This window comes from Thamnophis sirtalis, unplaced genomic scaffold (assembly GCF_051295495.1).
Source record: "Thamnophis sirtalis isolate CommonGarterSnake01/CBP01778 unplaced genomic scaffold, rThaSir2_p1.2 scaffold_3, whole genome shotgun sequence".
In the NCBI taxonomy this organism is placed as follows: Eukaryota; Metazoa; Chordata; class Lepidosauria; order Squamata; family Natricidae; genus Thamnophis; species Thamnophis sirtalis.
The window spans coordinates 3,664,114-3,681,112 of NW_028261383.1; the positions used below are offsets into that span (position 1 = coordinate 3,664,114).

Genomic DNA, 16,999 nt, shown 5'->3' on the forward strand with positions numbered 1-16,999 from the left:
AGCAGAACCTTTTAACTGAGTTTTTCCATCTGTTTTACATAAAAGGGAAAAAAAGCATACAATTTATTAAAAATGTAAAATGCAAATTAGGAATGCAAGTCAAATTAATCAAGAAAATGGTAAAGGAAACCTATCCACTCTACAAGAGTTCAAATCACCAGGACCAGATGGATTGCACCCTCATGTTCTGAAGAAATTGGCAGATGAGATCTCAGAACCATTTTCAAAGATCCTGGGGAAACAGGGAATTACCAGAAGATTGGAAAAGGGCTGGTGTAGTCCCCATCTACAAAGAAGAAAAGTGGACCCAGGAAACTACAGACCTATCAGCCTGACACATGGGCCATGGTGGTGCAGTATTGCAGGCTAATTCTGCTGACTGCCAGGGGTTTGATCCTCACTGGCTCAAGACTGAGTCAGCCTCTCATCTTTCTGAGGTTGATAAAATGAGGACCCAGATTGTTGGGGGCAATATGCTGACTCTATAAATCACTTACAGAGGGATGTAAAGCACTGTAAAGTGGTATATAACTTTAAGTGCTATTGCTTTCAATAATTGGAAAAATTCTGGGAAAGATAATAAAGCAACAAATCTGCAAACACTTAGAAGCAAACAAATTTATAAGCAGAATCCAACATGGATTTCTCAAAAACATATGATGCCAGACAAATCTTATTGCATTCTTTGAAAAAGTAACAAAATTAGTAGACCAGAGAAATGCTGTAGATACAATTTATTTAGATTTCAGCATAGATTTGATAAAGTAGACCACAACCTACTTCTTGGCAAGCTATTCAATCACACTCAACTTGTCATCCTTAATGGAATTGTATCTACATGGAGGGAATTGTGCATTAGGGAGCCTAAGGCTCTCTCTTAGGCTTAGTACTCTTCTATATCTTCATCAATGACTTAGATAAGGGGATAGAAGGGGAAATCATGAAATTTGCAGATGACATCTAGCTGACAGGAATAGCGAACACTCCAGGAGATAGGGTCAAAATACAGAAGGATCTTGACAGACTTGAACCCTGACCCCTATCTAACAAAATGAAATTCAATGTAAAGAAAACTCAGGTTTTACATTTAGACAAGAAAAACCAAATGCATAAGTATAGAATTCTTGGTGATACCTGGCTCAACAGTAGTAACTGTGAAAGAGAACTTGGAGTCCTAGTGGATGATCAATTGAATATGAGCCAGCATTTTGCTATGGTTGCCAAAAAAAGCCCACACAGTTCTAGGCTGCATTAATAGAGGGATAGAATCAAGATCTATTGTTAAGACCACACTTGGAATACTGCATCCAATTTTAGTTGCCAGAATGTGGGGAAAAAAAGATGTTGAGATTCCAGAAAGAGTGCAGAGAAGAATAAAAAAGATGATTAGGGGTCTGAAGGCTAAAACATATGATGAACAGTTGCAGGAATTGGGTATGTCTAGTTTAATGAAAAGAAAGACTAGAAGTGACATGATAGCAGTGTTCGAATATCTAAAGGGCTGCCACAAAGAAGAGGGGGTAAAGTTATTTCTCAAAGCACCTAAAGGCAATGGATGGAAAGTAATCAAGGAAAGAGCCACCTGCAATAAAGCTGATAGTGAGAACAATTAACCAGTGGAACGGTTAATATGGATTAAAAGACTATTCTAAATGTCTGTTAATCCATATTAAATCTTTTTTTAAACCTGTGCAGATGGGAATCACTGCAAACTATGCCCTTTTGCGATCACTTGTTCTCTTTACTTCATTTCAATTTCTTGTATTAATAAATCTCGATATGTTAACCATTTTTCTCTTTCTGTTCTAATGAATGTTCCTTGTGATGGAGATACCATAAAGGTATCTCCATCTGTACTTAAACTCTCAATGTAGCACTTTCCACATAATGATTTTTAAAATCTACATTATCTTTAAGTTTGTTCTATCATAGGTTTTGTCTTATTCTTCTTGTTGTCATTATTTCCACTTTTGTATTAAGATTTCAAATTCACTTCCAATCTTTCTCTGTCCCTTTGTTTGTTTATCTTTTCTAGCAATTGATAATTGGAATTAGTATTTCACATGAAATATAGAATCAGTGAAGGACACAAACAGAGAATTACACACACACAGTCCCACATACACACACCAGCTGACAAACACGTAAAATGAGCAACTATGCTTGTTAACAAAAGGAGTAAGTGCTTAATTTCTGGAAGAGTTTATATGATTTATATGTTTATATGAGTAATTCTGAGAGGAATCTTGGAGTCCTAGTGGAAAAACACTTAAATGTGAGCCAGCAGTATGGCACCAGCCAAAAAAAGTCAACACAATACTAGATTGCCTTAACAGAGGGATGGAATTAAGATCAGGGGAAGTATTAGTCCAGTTTTATAAAACCTCAGTAAGACCATATTTGGTTGCATTCAGTTTGGTTGCCACATTGCAAAAAAGATGTTAAGACTTTGGAAAAATTGCAAAGAGCAACTAAAATCATGAAGGGCCTGGGGACTAAGACATATGAAGAACAGTTACAGGATTGGATATGGCTAGTCTAGTGAAAAGAAGAACTGGAGGTTTTTAAAAAGAGACTGGACAGTCACTTGTCTGGATATGGTATAGGGTCTCCTGCTTGAGCAGTGGGTTGGACTACAAGACTTGTAAAGTCCTTTCCAATTCTGTTGTTATTATGTTATTTTGTTTCAAACATTTTCACAATAAAGACCTTAGTGACATTTAACTCATTAAATGATTAGGATGCTGGCATCCATTCAAATGGGATTCACAATGTTTTAAAAAAGGCAATTCTGATCTGGAATCTAGTCATTTAATTTTCGCTTAATAGGTGACTCGGTGCAGAATAAAATTAAACATTTCTGCATTTTTCAACCCCTTATTGTGCATAAGAATGGTAGTCTCTTGCCCATCCACAGTCCAGCTCCGCTGAATGGATATCAATCACAGTGGATGCTTCTGCTTCAAAATAAGATCTCTACTTTTTAAAGGTTTTTAAAATTTTCAATAAAAATAAATAAATAACATCTCTACTGATTATTTGTTTGTGAGTTTCAAATCAGATGAAAAGAGGAAAATGGATCCCCAAGAATGAAATGAAGCAGAAAGAGAGATAAACTAGCAGATCAATAAGATCAAACCCTGAAGGAGAGGAGGCTGGAACAGGAGAACTCAGGGTCGAATGGAGAGGCTCTAATTCTGTGCAGAAACTTTAACGTACCTAGAAAATTGAGTCAGGGGAGTTTTGTTGAAGCTTAGTAGTAAAAATCTAGCCTTTGTTGCAGAGACAATGCCTCCAATGAGAAACTCTCCTGGCCTGTAATGGTTTTCTGGGTGCACCTCGTCCCTCTTCAGAGTCAGGCAGCAATTGGCTCTGAGGCTCACCAAAACTTCCTGGGGCAGCAGAAGCAGCAGAAGCAGCCACATGATGTTTTTCTGGCAGAGTCTCCAGCCCTGGGTCTACTTTGAGGAAACACTGATATGAAGACCTGGAATAAACCAAAGCCTTTTTCAAGACAGAAGCTTCAGAGGTTTCCTAATCCACACTGAGTCCAGCCAAGGCTTCACATCTGAAGGGCAGGGGAGTAAATACAGTCCCTGCCTGTCCTAAAACCCTCCAAGGTTCTCTCTTTCTCCAGAAACATTTATGCCCCCAAGATTTTTTTAAATGCAAAGACATTTGGCAAAAATGCTTTGATGTGATATCAAGGTAAAAGCACATTATGGCTGTGTTTGTGTGACATCCAAAAGCTTTTCTAAATGTCTTTAGAGATTTAGCATCCAGACAGCAAATAAATCACTATGATTTGGATAATGGCCACAAGGAGAGACATCAACTCCCTAAACTCTGAGTGAATCAGCAAGAGGTGCTTAATGGGAGGAGTCATAGATGGGGTGAAACTCTGAAAATGAGCCAAGGAGTGAGAGAGAAGTTGTCCCCAAATGCCTCTTAGAAAACCTCTGGAAACCTTCCACCCTCAAAAGAGAATTTTAGCATGAACGTGACATTTCAGTCCTCAACATGGATATAGTTGGCATGGAATATATAACAAAATATATTCCATGCCAAGGCTCAACAGTTTTTAAACTCACTAAATCAAATTTTGAATTATATCCTGGTAAATTTTTTTCCTTGAATCGAGCTCATACTAATGATTGTTTTAAATCAAGGAAAAATCTTGAAAAGGGGCACATCTGAAAGAGGTTTATGTGGATAAAATGAAGTTTATAACATTACAAAGGACAACACAGGTCTGCGACTAAAAAGCTGTTTGATTATTTTCATCTAATTTCAATGTATTTCAGTGTGCTGAAAACAAATAAAATATTGAAAAAACTCCTAGACATCATGATTTGCCACAACATGCAAAATTGTCTTCAAATTTATAATTTTTTATGGTATTTTTTTATATTAATGGGTTTTTAACCAAATTTAAAGTCCAAATTACTATTAATTAATTCACATAAGTGCATTTAAGATATAAAATGCCAAAAAAATCTTAAAGGGTTTGTCCGAGTTATGTAAAAAAAAATATAGCACTGTAAATCTGATGGTCAGCAATATATACATAAGCTAAGCAAGTTTTAAGTCTGTCCTTCTAATGGTAAAAGGGAATAATCTTTCCTGAAGAATCCAGTGTGGGAGGGAGACACAGGGCAGATAGCAGAATCTCCGGTCAGTGCAGGGGGCGTGGCCAGCACTGTGATGTCTCATGTACAGAAACAGAGCTGCTCTCTCCTGCATGCCACACTTGTGCACGAATCATCATCAGGTTCTTGGTTCTAGGCTGTTCACACTTTTTCATTGCAATTCATGTTAGCTCGTCATTCTTCAACTGTTATGTTATGGTTCTGCAAAAGTGTATTAATTCACCAGACAGTTTCTGTTTCATCTGTGGTGAATATACAGAGTTGAAGCAACAGCAGAATATTACAGACTTTGTGAAAAAAGTATACTTTGCACACTTTGGACTAAAAATTGGAGATCAAGATAAAGTTTGGGCGCCTCATAAAGTGTGCAAACAGTGTGTTGAGGACCTCCGAAACTGGTTCAAGGGTAAGAAAAAATCTTTCCATTATGGGATTCCTATGGTATGGTGAGAGCAAAAGAACCATAGTGATGACTGTTATTTTTGTTCATGCAATGTGAAAGGGTTTAATTCCAAATGGAAGCATTCCATTTCATACCCCAATCTTCACTCAGCAATTCATCCCATCCCTCATGGCACAGATTTACCAGTACCCAAGTCCCCTGCTACCATGGAAGAGATACAAAATAGTAATGGGAGATTTTAACAACCCTGACATCAACTGGGAAACAAACTCTGTACCAAGTGGAAGATCCAACAGGTTCCTAACAAACTGAGCAGACAACTTTGTTTTGCAAAAAGTGGACAAGGGAACAAGGGGATCAGCCATATTGGACTTAATTCTCACTAACAGAGAGGAAATGATAGAAGGTGTTGAAGCCACAGGAACCCTGGAGGCAAGTGACCATGCAATATTGGAATTCAACATGCAAACACAAGTAGTAGAACAAAGTCAAACTAGAGTCTTGGACTTTAAGAGAGCTAATTTCAATAAACTTAGAGAGAGCTTGGGAAAAATTCCATGGATGAGAATCCTAAAGGGGAAAACAAGCTTGGGAAATTTTGAAAAATGAGATTACAAAAGCCCAGTCTAGCACAATACCAATGAAGAAGAAAAATAACAGCTCCCAAAAGAAACCAGCATGGCTGCATAAAGAACTCTCTGACAAATTGAAAGACAAAAAAGATAAGCATAAAAAGTGGAATGAGGGGGACATAACTAAGGCAGAATATCAGCAAATAGCCCGAGCCTGTAAAGATGAGGTGAGGAAAGTTAAGGCTGACAATGAAGAAAGGCTTGCCACAAAAGTAAAAATTAACAACAAAAAAAAGCTTTTCCCAACATGTTAAAAACAAGAAAAAAGTTAAGGGAACAATTGGTCCATTGCTGGGAGAAAGTGGCAAGAAGGTGACAAGCAACAGGAAGAAAACAGAACTATTTAACTCATGTTTTGCATCTGTCTTTACACAAAGAGATAAAACAGTCCAACCTATCAAAAACAGCACCACAAAAAATCAGATTAGGAACACAAATTGAAATAGGGAAGAAAATGGTGAGCACCTGTTTACCCTAGACGAGTTCAAATCACCAGGACTGGATGGATTGCACCCCAAGGTTATGAAGGAACTGGCAGATGAGATCTCAGAACCACTGAATTATATCTTTCAGAGATCCTGGAGCACTGGGGAACTACCAGAGGACTGGTAAAGAGCTGATGTGGTTCTCATCTTCAAAAAAAGAAAAAAAATAGATCCAGGAAACCACAGACCTATCAGCCTGACCTCAATACCAGGAAGGATTCTGGAAAAAATAATCAAGCAACGAATTAGCGAACAACTAGAAGCAAACAAAGTAATAGCCAAAAGCCAACATGGGTTTGTCAAAACAGATCATGCCAAACTAATCTTATTGCATTCTTTGATAATGTGACAAAATTAGTGGACCAGAGGAATGCTGTCGATATAGTTTACTTGGACTTCAGTAAGGCATTTGATAAGGTAGACCATAACCTACTACTTGATAAAGTAGAATAATATGGGTTAGACAGCATCACCACCAGATGGATTCGTAACTGGCTGACCAACCACACTCAACATGAGAAGTATGGAGGGAGGGAAGTATGCAGTGGAGTACCCCAAGGCTCTGTTTTAGGCTCAGTACTCTTCAACATCTTCATCAATGATTTGGATGAGGGAATAAGTGGGGAACTCATCAAATTTGCAGATGACACCAAGCTGCAGGAATAGCCAACACTCCAGAAGACAGGCTAAAGATACAGAAGGATCTTGACAAACTTGAACATTGGGCACTATCTAATAAAATGAAATTCAATTGTGAAAAGAGTAAGATTCTACATTTAGGCAACAAAAACGAAATGCACAGGTACAGTATAGGTGGTACCTTGCTCAGTAGTAGTAACTGTGAAAGGGATCTTGGAGTCCCAGTGGACAACCATTTAAATATGAGCCAGCCGTGCGCAGCAGCTGCCAAAAAAGCCAACAAAGTTCTAGTTTGCATAAATAGAGGGATAGAATCAAGATCACGTGAAGTGTTAATACCACTTTATAATGCATTGGTAAGGCCACACTTGGAATCCTGCATTCAGTTTTGGTCACCATAATGTAGAAAAGATGTTGAGATACTAGAAAGAGTGCAGAGAAGAGCAACAAAGATGATTAGGGGACTGGAGACTAAAACATATGAAGAACGGTTGCAGGAACTGGGTATGTCTAGTTTAATGAAAAGAAGGACTAGGGGAGACATGATAGCAGTGTTCCAATATCTCAGGGGTTGCCACAAAGAAGAGGGAGTCAAACTCTTCTCCAAGGCACCCGAGGGTAGAACAAGAAGCAATGGGTGGAAACTAATCAAGGAGAGAAGCAACTTAGAACTGAGGAGAAATTTCCTGACAGTTAGAACAATTAATCAGTGGAACAGCTTGCCTCCAGAAGTTGTGAATGCCCCAATACTGCAAGTCTTTAAGAAGATGTTGGATAGCCATCTGTCTGAAACACTATAGGGTTTCCTACCTAGGCAGGGGGTTGGGCTAGAAGACCTCCAAGGTCCCTTCCAACTCTGCTATTGTATTGTATTGTATGGATGGATCATTTTCTCCCTTTTGCATCATTTTCCCCTCCTTTCTGAAATGTATAAATGTTTATGTATTTATTTAATAAACAAACACACTCAATTCATACATAGATTATTGTGGTGGCTTACAGCTTTGAACACAATAACACAAAAACTAATAAAAAAGCCCATCACAGTATGAGTGGGATGAGTATCACTTTGTCTATAAGAGTTTCACCCCATTTTGGAGAACACTCCATTCCCAGTGCTTACTGTATAATAAATACTGCAGTGAGGTCTGATTCTTTGCTTTGGGTCCTGTGGTTTGATTCCACATAAACTGGAATTCACTTTTTTTTTTCATCTGGGACCAGGGATCATAGCACCATATGTGATGTAGAGGTCTTATGTCCTTTCCTGTTGCCAAAAAAGGGCACCATTTAGGAGTCTTTTAAGGCAACAGTCTCTGTCTAAAAGTTTGTTTTGGTTAGGAAGGTTTGTTAAATGTGTGTGCTCCCTTTTTCATTCCAATTCTCAGCCACCCTTGGCCATGAAGTCAGCTCAACTGAGCAATGACTGGAGATATCTGGCAGGGGGAATTTGGCTATGGAGAGGTGAGTGTGACCTTTCCCTACTTATGTGGGTCATTATGAGTCTCAGGCAAGGACAAGGAGCAATCATGCTGTCTGTTGTGAACCTTTAGAAGATCTTATGATAAATGACTTGAGGACCTAAGTTTGACATGAAAGGCTTATCTTGGGTTGAGATATGGCAACCCCTTGTTTAAAAAACAACAACAGCCCATGTGTTTGTCTTAAGTTATTTGGTAGAGATTCCCCAAGACCAAAATGAAATTTTTGTGTGTAAACTTTTAGCCATGTTATTCTTTAGAGAATGGAGGACATGCAGGGCCTTCAGCTCATCCAATTTCTTCACAAACCTCTCTGTCTGCAGCTCCTATACAGCCTCCGCCATAGTGAGTTCCTCACTATTGGGTGTTTAGAAAGAAGGGGACAGAGTGAGGAATAAGGAGGACCATTGATAATGTCTGCTTGTGTTCCCTCTTCTTGCATCAGAGCTTTGAGCCAGGAAATATGCCTGCTGCCTTTGACTCCCCTTTTGGGATGGAGCTTTTCACCAGGAAAGTTTCATCAGCCTAATTTGACTGACAGTGTTAGCTTTAATAAATGAGGTTTTCTGACTTCACTGCCAAAAAGGAAATATTTTACTCCAAAAGAGAAGGGAAAGTTATGTGGAGTGTAGGGAGAGGAGAGACAGGGCCCATCACCCCCACTGCTGCTCAGGTCTCCATTGAGTTATGGCAATTTACTATTTCTGCTTATCAGTAACAGTAATGAATCAAGATACAGTTTTTGTGTGAAGATATTGGAAGCATTTTTAAGAGGGAAGTTGAAAATGTTTGTGAGGAATGTTTTTCGGGGAAGGAAGAAATCCCATGAACAGCAACGGATGCCAGTGATTCAGAAAGGGAGGAAGAGGGCACAGAACAATTTCTTTCTCTTCCTTCCCAACCTCTATTCAAAATCAATGTGCTGCTTTGTCAGCCTCACCGGCACATGGTGCCATCTATAAAATATCTTATACAATTTTTTTTATTATAACAAGATTACTATTATAAATATTAGGATTTAATACTACTATTATATTTTTATTAGAAGATATGTTAAGAGGGAGAAATGAATATGTTTATCATGTTCAATATTAGTTTTGTAAGATCAGAGAATCAATATTAATGTAATGAATACTGTTGTAAATTTTGATTATTACTGCACAAAGATATTTGTACACGGACAACACACTGTTTAATGGAAGATGGAAATAAATAAATTTATCTCTATCTCTATCTCTATCTCTATCTCTATCTCTATCTCTATCTCTATCTCTATCTATCTATCTATCTATCTATCTATCTATCTATCTATCTATCTATCTATCTATCTATCTATCTATCTACCTACCTACCTACCTACCTACCTACCTACCTACCTACCTACCTACCTACCTACATACATACATACATACATACAACCCAGATACAGAGAGACAGAGAGACAGAGAGACAGAGACAGAGACAGACAGACAGACAGACAGACACACACACACACACACACACACTCCTGTGTCCTTTCTTCTGTTCATAACAAAGTTTTTGCAATCTCCACCTCAACGTGTGTTTCATTGAGCATGGTACACCAGATATGAAGCCAGCTTATTGGGACAACATAACTGAAACAGTCTATGGATCAGTGGCTCTACTCCACCCTGCTACAGAGTCAAGGGGTTGGCTCCAAAATCAAGTATACCAAGTTTGGCTGGATTTGATGCTTGGACTATAGACAGAGACTTTTTTCTTTCTGAAGTGGCTTCTTTGCCCATGTCAAAATATGAATCAGTAACAAATTAAAGCAAAGCAAAGCATTTATAATGGGTTTGTGCGTGTGTGTTTAAGTGTTTTTATAGGGTACAGAAACAAATGATCCATATATTCGATATTTGTGATATATCAGAAAGCAAGTGATCAAACAATAAAAGGCATCAATTACCTGTGAGTCTTGAACAAGGGAAAACATTGATTCTACATAACATTCCACATGTAGCAAATTTATGGGTTACCTTAAATTTCCCAGGTGAGTTTCTATCTTTCTTGAAACTTACAAATGTATTCAAGGACTTTCAAAATACCTACACTATGTTGGAATTGCTGAAATAGCAAGCTCTCACAAATTTCCAAGAAAAAAATGTTTTCTTAACATTAAAAAAGAAGCCTAGATTGTCATGTTAAAAGTGCTAATGTTATCTTTAAAAGGGTTAATAAGAAAGCCAGAAAAAAAAAGCTATAACTGTTTAATAGATAATATAAGAATTAAAGATAAATTTACTTATTCGATCATGATTATAAAGTGTTTACATTAATTTTGAATGATTGATTATAAAGCAAATTACAAGTTTAGTCATGAAGATCAGTGTAGATTTTTATCCAGAAGAACAAAAGACAACATGAGAACTATATTGAATATCATAGTATATTTACAAGAATTTAATGAAAAACAAGCTGGGTTAATATTCCTGGATGTAAAAGAAATAATGTGGCAATTCAAAGAGGATGGGTGGTTAAAAATATGAAATACAAATAAATAAATAAATAAACAACAAACAAACAAACAAATAAATAAATTGAAGATATTGACTTTATTAAAAACATAAAGAAATTACTGTATTTTTCAGAGTATAAGATGCAACTTTTTCCCTCAAAAAAGAGGTTGAAAATCTGGGTGCATCTTATACACTGAATATAGCATTTTTTGCCTCGCCAATCCCTGCCCCTTCACCAAAATGGCCATGCATAGCCTCTAAGAAGCTTTCAGAATGCTCCTGGGGGTTGGGGAGGGCAGAAATGAGTGAAAAACGGGCCAGTTTTTGCTCAATTTTGTCCTTCCCCCAGCACTCTATAAGCTTCCTAAAGGCTATGCATGCAATTGTTTGACAAAAAACCAGGCCCATTTTTGTGAAAAATGGGACATTTTGGAGAGGTTAACAGAGTGCAAAAACTTTTTTTTTTGATTTGCCTCTTCAAAACCTTGGCGCATCTTATTCTCTGGTGCATCTTATACTCCGAAAAATACGGTAAGTTTTTATATTCATTTCAGAAGACTCAAATTATGGTTAAAGGTAATGATCTAACTAAACCATTTGACCATCCATTAGAGGGATATAAGACAAAATTGTCTACTACCCTTTTTGTTTTTCATTTTGGCTCTTGAAGTATTGACTTATCATGGCCCAGGAGGAAGGAGAGCAGAAGGGGAGTTTCCATTAGGTTAGTTGCCTAGCAACAGAGTCAAGATTCCGATCACTGACAGTTGGTTGCAGCAACATTCCGAGGAGAGAAAGCCCATATAAAATAAACTGGGTTTTCTCTCTTCTCTTTGCTGGAAATGGAAATAATGTTCAGCTCAAGTGTGATTCTTGTGTATGAATTCACTCTTGAATCTTAGATGTTTGGACCGGCTGATACTTTGAACTTGGACTAGCTTTAGATGTCTCTTTTGCAAGGTCCTCTTTGAAAAACAGACTTCCTTTGTTTGACATTGCTCAGTGTATATCATTAGAAGAAGATTCTGGTTCAAATCCAGGCTGGGTCTTCCAAGGAGCACACAGTGCAAATTGCTTGAGGCAGAGGCAAAGTTCATTTGACATGGTTACTTTTATAGAGCAGCTTTTCTATCATCCCCAGAAAGCACATGAACTCATCCTGCCTTTTGGGGGTTACTGGAAGGCACAAAGGATCTGGTACAGAGGAAGACATGGCTTCACTCCCTGGGGGAGGTTAAAAGTTAGCTTTTGTCTATCAATGGTGGTAACCTTGAGGCTGGGGAATTTATGTTAGGAAATGTGTCATTGGAATGAAGAGTAATATCTAGTGAAGATAAATATCCAATAAATGTCCAATTTCCTTCCAGCACTACACAGACCTCAGGGGAATGGGAAGACTGATACCCATACAGTTCTTAAGGAGATAAACTTGAGTCCTTCCTAAATAATTTTGAAGACATCTACCAAGTTTTTTCAGGGCCCAGGACATCGCTCATATGTGTTCTCTTAAATGGTTGATTAAGTCAAATATTAGCTAACCTGTGTATGGAAGACAGGAAGGACTACCAACAGTTTAAACATATTTACTTGAAGTAATTGGTCTCACAGCAGAAGAAATCAGAAGGAGATGTTTCTCACTGAGGAAGGTGAACAAAGAGGATAAACTAAGGAAAGAGCTTAGTTCAAGCCCAAGCACTGGAATAGAGGGGTTTTTTTAAATGTGGATTTCAGGCAACAGATCCTTTTCCACCTCTATTCATGGGCTTGGGGATTGGTTAAACCTGTCTGATTTATTTGATCACCTTATCTCAAATTTCAAGGCATTTCGAATAGAGGCAATGAACAGAGAGGGATGTCACACGTGAGCTATCTGCAAACACAGGGAAACTTTATTCCCAGTAGGACTCCAGCTATGAACTTTCCCCTTTCTCCCTTGGTTGTTTCTTCAAGGAAGGGAGAAAAGATCAGGGAACTGATTTTCAGCTCCACTTGCTCCCCTGTTTGAGTTTCAGCTCCAACCCTTTTACCACCATTGGACGTGACAAAGACAGTTCCAGGAACTCCTCTAGGAAACTTCTGGAGAGCAACATTTCAGGAATGACATTTTCTATCATACAGTCTTTCCCCATTCCCATTCCCATGGTACAAAGTGCTAAACACTTTCCATTTCAAGGACCAGAGTATCATGTGGTTTGAGGATATTTTCTCTTGTCTTCCCTAGATTAAGTCTTCACAGAAGTTGTTGAACATTCCAGGGGCTGTTTTGCTGTTGGATCATCACTTTTAGATTATGTCCAGAAAGTGATAGGACAGTGATAACTCAAGACCAAAGTCATGAAATTCTGAGATCCCACAAAGTCTGTAAAGTCATACAACACCTGCAAACATAACTGGCATGGATCATCTAGAATGTGACTTGTGTCCACCTGCACATTCTTGACATCCAGCTGCAATTTCTCCATCTACATTTATTAACAAGTCATAGAAAGAGAGTGTGTTGAAATTTTCATATATACCCCACTTTAGGCAATATATTCTTTCTTGCTTTCTTTTGGGAATATTTTCTCCTCTGCATTTCTCTCATGTTGATATAACTGTCTTGTTTCTTAGCTATATTTTACTGTGTGATGATTATATTGGGTTGTAATTTGATTAGTCTTAAACTCTTTATATTCTTATCCTTTTCATTTGTAACAACTTTAATTATCAAATTGATGCAAAGGAAGCAAAACAATAACTGCAATGGGATGGAAAGTCATGAAATCCTTCAAAATATACTGCAGCCAAACTCACAGCATTAATGCTGTCTGAGCTCTGAAGGACACTTGCCTCCTGCTCCCCCCCCCATATTAACATATTCCTATGAAATTATAAACTCTGGGGAAAGTCACTTTCAATTGTTTAGCAATGGCGGCTTTAAACAGAGCAGATGTTGGCCCAGATCTTCTTTACTGTATCTTTTTGATAAATAACGTATTCTTTCTCCAGACTGGAGCCTTTTTTAGGCTGCAAACCATAGACTTCTGATCTGTAGAAAAAAACTGCTTATCAAGTGAAGCTAGCTTGTCATTATGAAAAGCTTTACTACGCACAGCCTTTGCATATTACTATTCTAGCAAAGATGCTCATTCTGGGAACCATTCTACCAGATGGCTAAATCATCAATTCAGTGGAAAGCTAAGTTTATTGTTACATAAAGTCTCCTTCAAATCCAAAAAGAAAAAAGAAAAGAAAAATGTGATGGTACTAGCCCAAAACAGTTTTGCTATTATTTCTCTACTTTTAACATTAGATGTTCTTTAGCATTTAGATCTGGTCTCAGGATGATAATATAGCATTTGGGGAAGAAAATACAGCCCAGCAGCCCAGCACTGGAGGATAAGATGGAGAAGATCTGCACAACTACCATGGATTTTCCTTTGGTGCTCAGATAAGTGGGCACAAAGGTGACCCAGACACTGCAAAAGACAAGCATGCTGAAGGTGATCAACTTGGCTTCATTGAAGGCCCCAGGCAGGTTTCTGGACAGGAAAGCTACAGTGAAGCAAATGGCAGCTAAGAAACACATATAGCCAAGGACAACATAAAACATAACAACAGAGCCTTCATTGCATTGAAGGATGATCACTCCAGGCTGGGAGTGGAGGTCAGAATCAGGGAATGGGGGAGACATTCCCAGCCACAGGGTACAGATGAAAATTTGAACACCAGACCCAGAAAGGATGATAGAGTTGGCCAAGCTCTTCCCCAGCCACCTTCTCATCCTGTTCCCTGGTTTTGAGGCCATGAATGCCAATACCACTGTGATTGTTTTGGCCAATACAGAAGACACAGCTACTGAGAAGACAATGCTGAACACTGCTTGTCGGAGAAGGCAGTTGGCTTTCCTTGGTTGACCAATGAAGAGTAAAGGAGACAAAAAGCAAAGCAGGAGGGAGACCAGGAGGATGTAGGAGAGGTCCCGGTTGTTGGCTTTGACAATGGGAGTTTCTCTGTATTTAAGGAATATGATTAAAACAAAACCTGTGGTTAGGAACAAGAATAGAGCAAAGGAGACAAGGATAATGCTCAGATGTTCTTCATAGGACAGGAAGGATATTCCTTTGGGGAAACACTGGACTCTGTTCTCATTTGGATATTGATCATCTGGGCATTTAGTGCACTTTTCTGTATCTGAGAAAATAGAAAATAGTATTTATTTTATAGTCTCTCCTTTCACATTTCAAGAAAACTCTTCCTGGAATGACTGCTTATGCTGAGACGTGAGAAAGCCCTAATAAATAGTAAATAATACCTGTAAAGACACATATACATCAAAAATTATATATACATTTATATAAAGAATTATGGAAATAACACCCAAAGGAGTAATACCTGGCACCACCATTACCTTTCACTGAGTCCATCCACATTTTCATCCTGCTCCAAACTCACCCTATCTTAATGCCTCAGGGAACAGTCATTTCTCTGGAAGTTAAGAAGGGTAGCGGTCTGTCAGATATTAACAAGGAGGTTGTCCTGTAACCATGATGGTGAACCTATGGCATGCATGCCACATGTGCCATGCGGAACCATTTCTGAGGGCACACAAGACTTTGCCCTGCCAGCTCCAGCGCACGTGCACACTGAACAGCTGATTTTCGGCTGTTTTTCACCTACCGGAGGCTTCCCTGAAAAATAGCCCAATGCAGACTTCCAGTTTGCACATTATGCTGTTTTTTCACCTCTGGAAACTCCAGGGAAGCACCCTGAGGCCTCCAGATGGAGAAAAACAGCCCAAAGGTAACCCCGAAGTTTATTCTCAAACTTCCGGTTTGCGTGTTGGACTGTTTTTGCCCCAACCCCTAGGCTCCCTGAAAGCCATGCGTGCATGTGTGGGGCAGCAAGGGGGGGCACATGCCCATTCACAGGGGGCATGGAATGGGGGGTTAGATTATGGGAGTGATCACATAAGTGTACACCATAGCATTTGCGCATGTGCTTTTGGCACCTGAGGCGAAAGAAGTTCACCATCACTATCCTATTAGATGGGGGCTGCAACAGAAAAATCAGGCTTTCTGTGATGCACAAGTGGCTAACTTTTAGGGAACAGACCTGGAGTATCCCTTTCATATCTGCCTTAGAGGGACAAGTAAGTATCCTCAAAGAATGGACCTATGCTATATAGGTTTTTAAAGATAAACCTAATTGATCTTGGGAAGAAACTGGGAGCCTGTGCAGCTCACACAATGGGGCAATAGTATTGTAGAACATAGGGGAACAATACACAGTCCATTCCATTGCATTCAGAGCCTTTTTTGAAACTGCAGACAGCGTTATTTGAAAGAAGAAGGATCCATGATGTGAACAAGGGCCCCTCGGCCAAGGAAAAGCACAACTGGTACACAAGAAGAATCTCTGTGAAGATTAATCATAGTGTCCACCTCCTTTTTTCATACTTGTCATGATTCTAGGAGGACTCCTAAACTGTGCACCCCATTTTTTCCAGGGGATTGCTACCTGTCTAGAATAAGAGATGGATTTGCTGTATATATCAATCCCTCAAACCCCAGGCCAGGGATATGGTGGATTATGCAAAATGTTCTTAAAAAAAGGATAAAGTTTACCCCTCAGTTATTCTTGTTAGGTATAATTACTGATTGTACAGTTATAGAGACTAACTTGATTTTGCATTTAATAACCGCAGCAAGACTGTTGGTGGCGAAATACTGGAAGAAGGAAGATTTGCCTACTATTCAAGAATAGACATTAAAAATAACAAACCTAGCAGAGATGGCTAAAATATCAGCATATCTCAAGGATCACTCAAATGAGAGATATAAACTGGAGTGGAGAAGATTTATTTATTTATTTATTTATTTATTTATTTATTTATTTATTTATTTATTTATTATCAAAATTTATATGCCGCCCAATCCCGAAGGACTCCGGGCGGCTTACAAAAAAAAGAAGAAAGAAAAAGAGAAAGAAAAAAAAGGAAAAAAAAGAAAGTTTAAAATCACAAAAACACATGCATTCATTCTAATTGGGGCTGGACCTCAACAATGAGGTCAACAGCCCCAGGCCTGCTGGAACAGCCAGGTTTTTACAGCTTTCCTGAAGGCCATGAGAGTGGGTATGGTCCGGATCTCTGGGGGTAGCTGATTCCAAAGAGTCGGAGCAGCCACAGAGAAGGCTCTCCTCCGGGGGCCTGCTAGCCGACACTGTCTGGCTGATGGCATCTGAAG

The 16,999-nt window shown here is 38.7% G+C and overlaps 1 protein-coding gene across 1 annotated transcript in view; it reads right to left on the reverse strand.

The window, feature by feature from the left end:
- Positions 1–16,999, reverse strand: part of LOC148047042 (vomeronasal type-2 receptor 26-like) — a 54,395-nt gene that overhangs the window by 23,438 nt on the left and 13,958 nt on the right. The window lies entirely within an intron of this gene.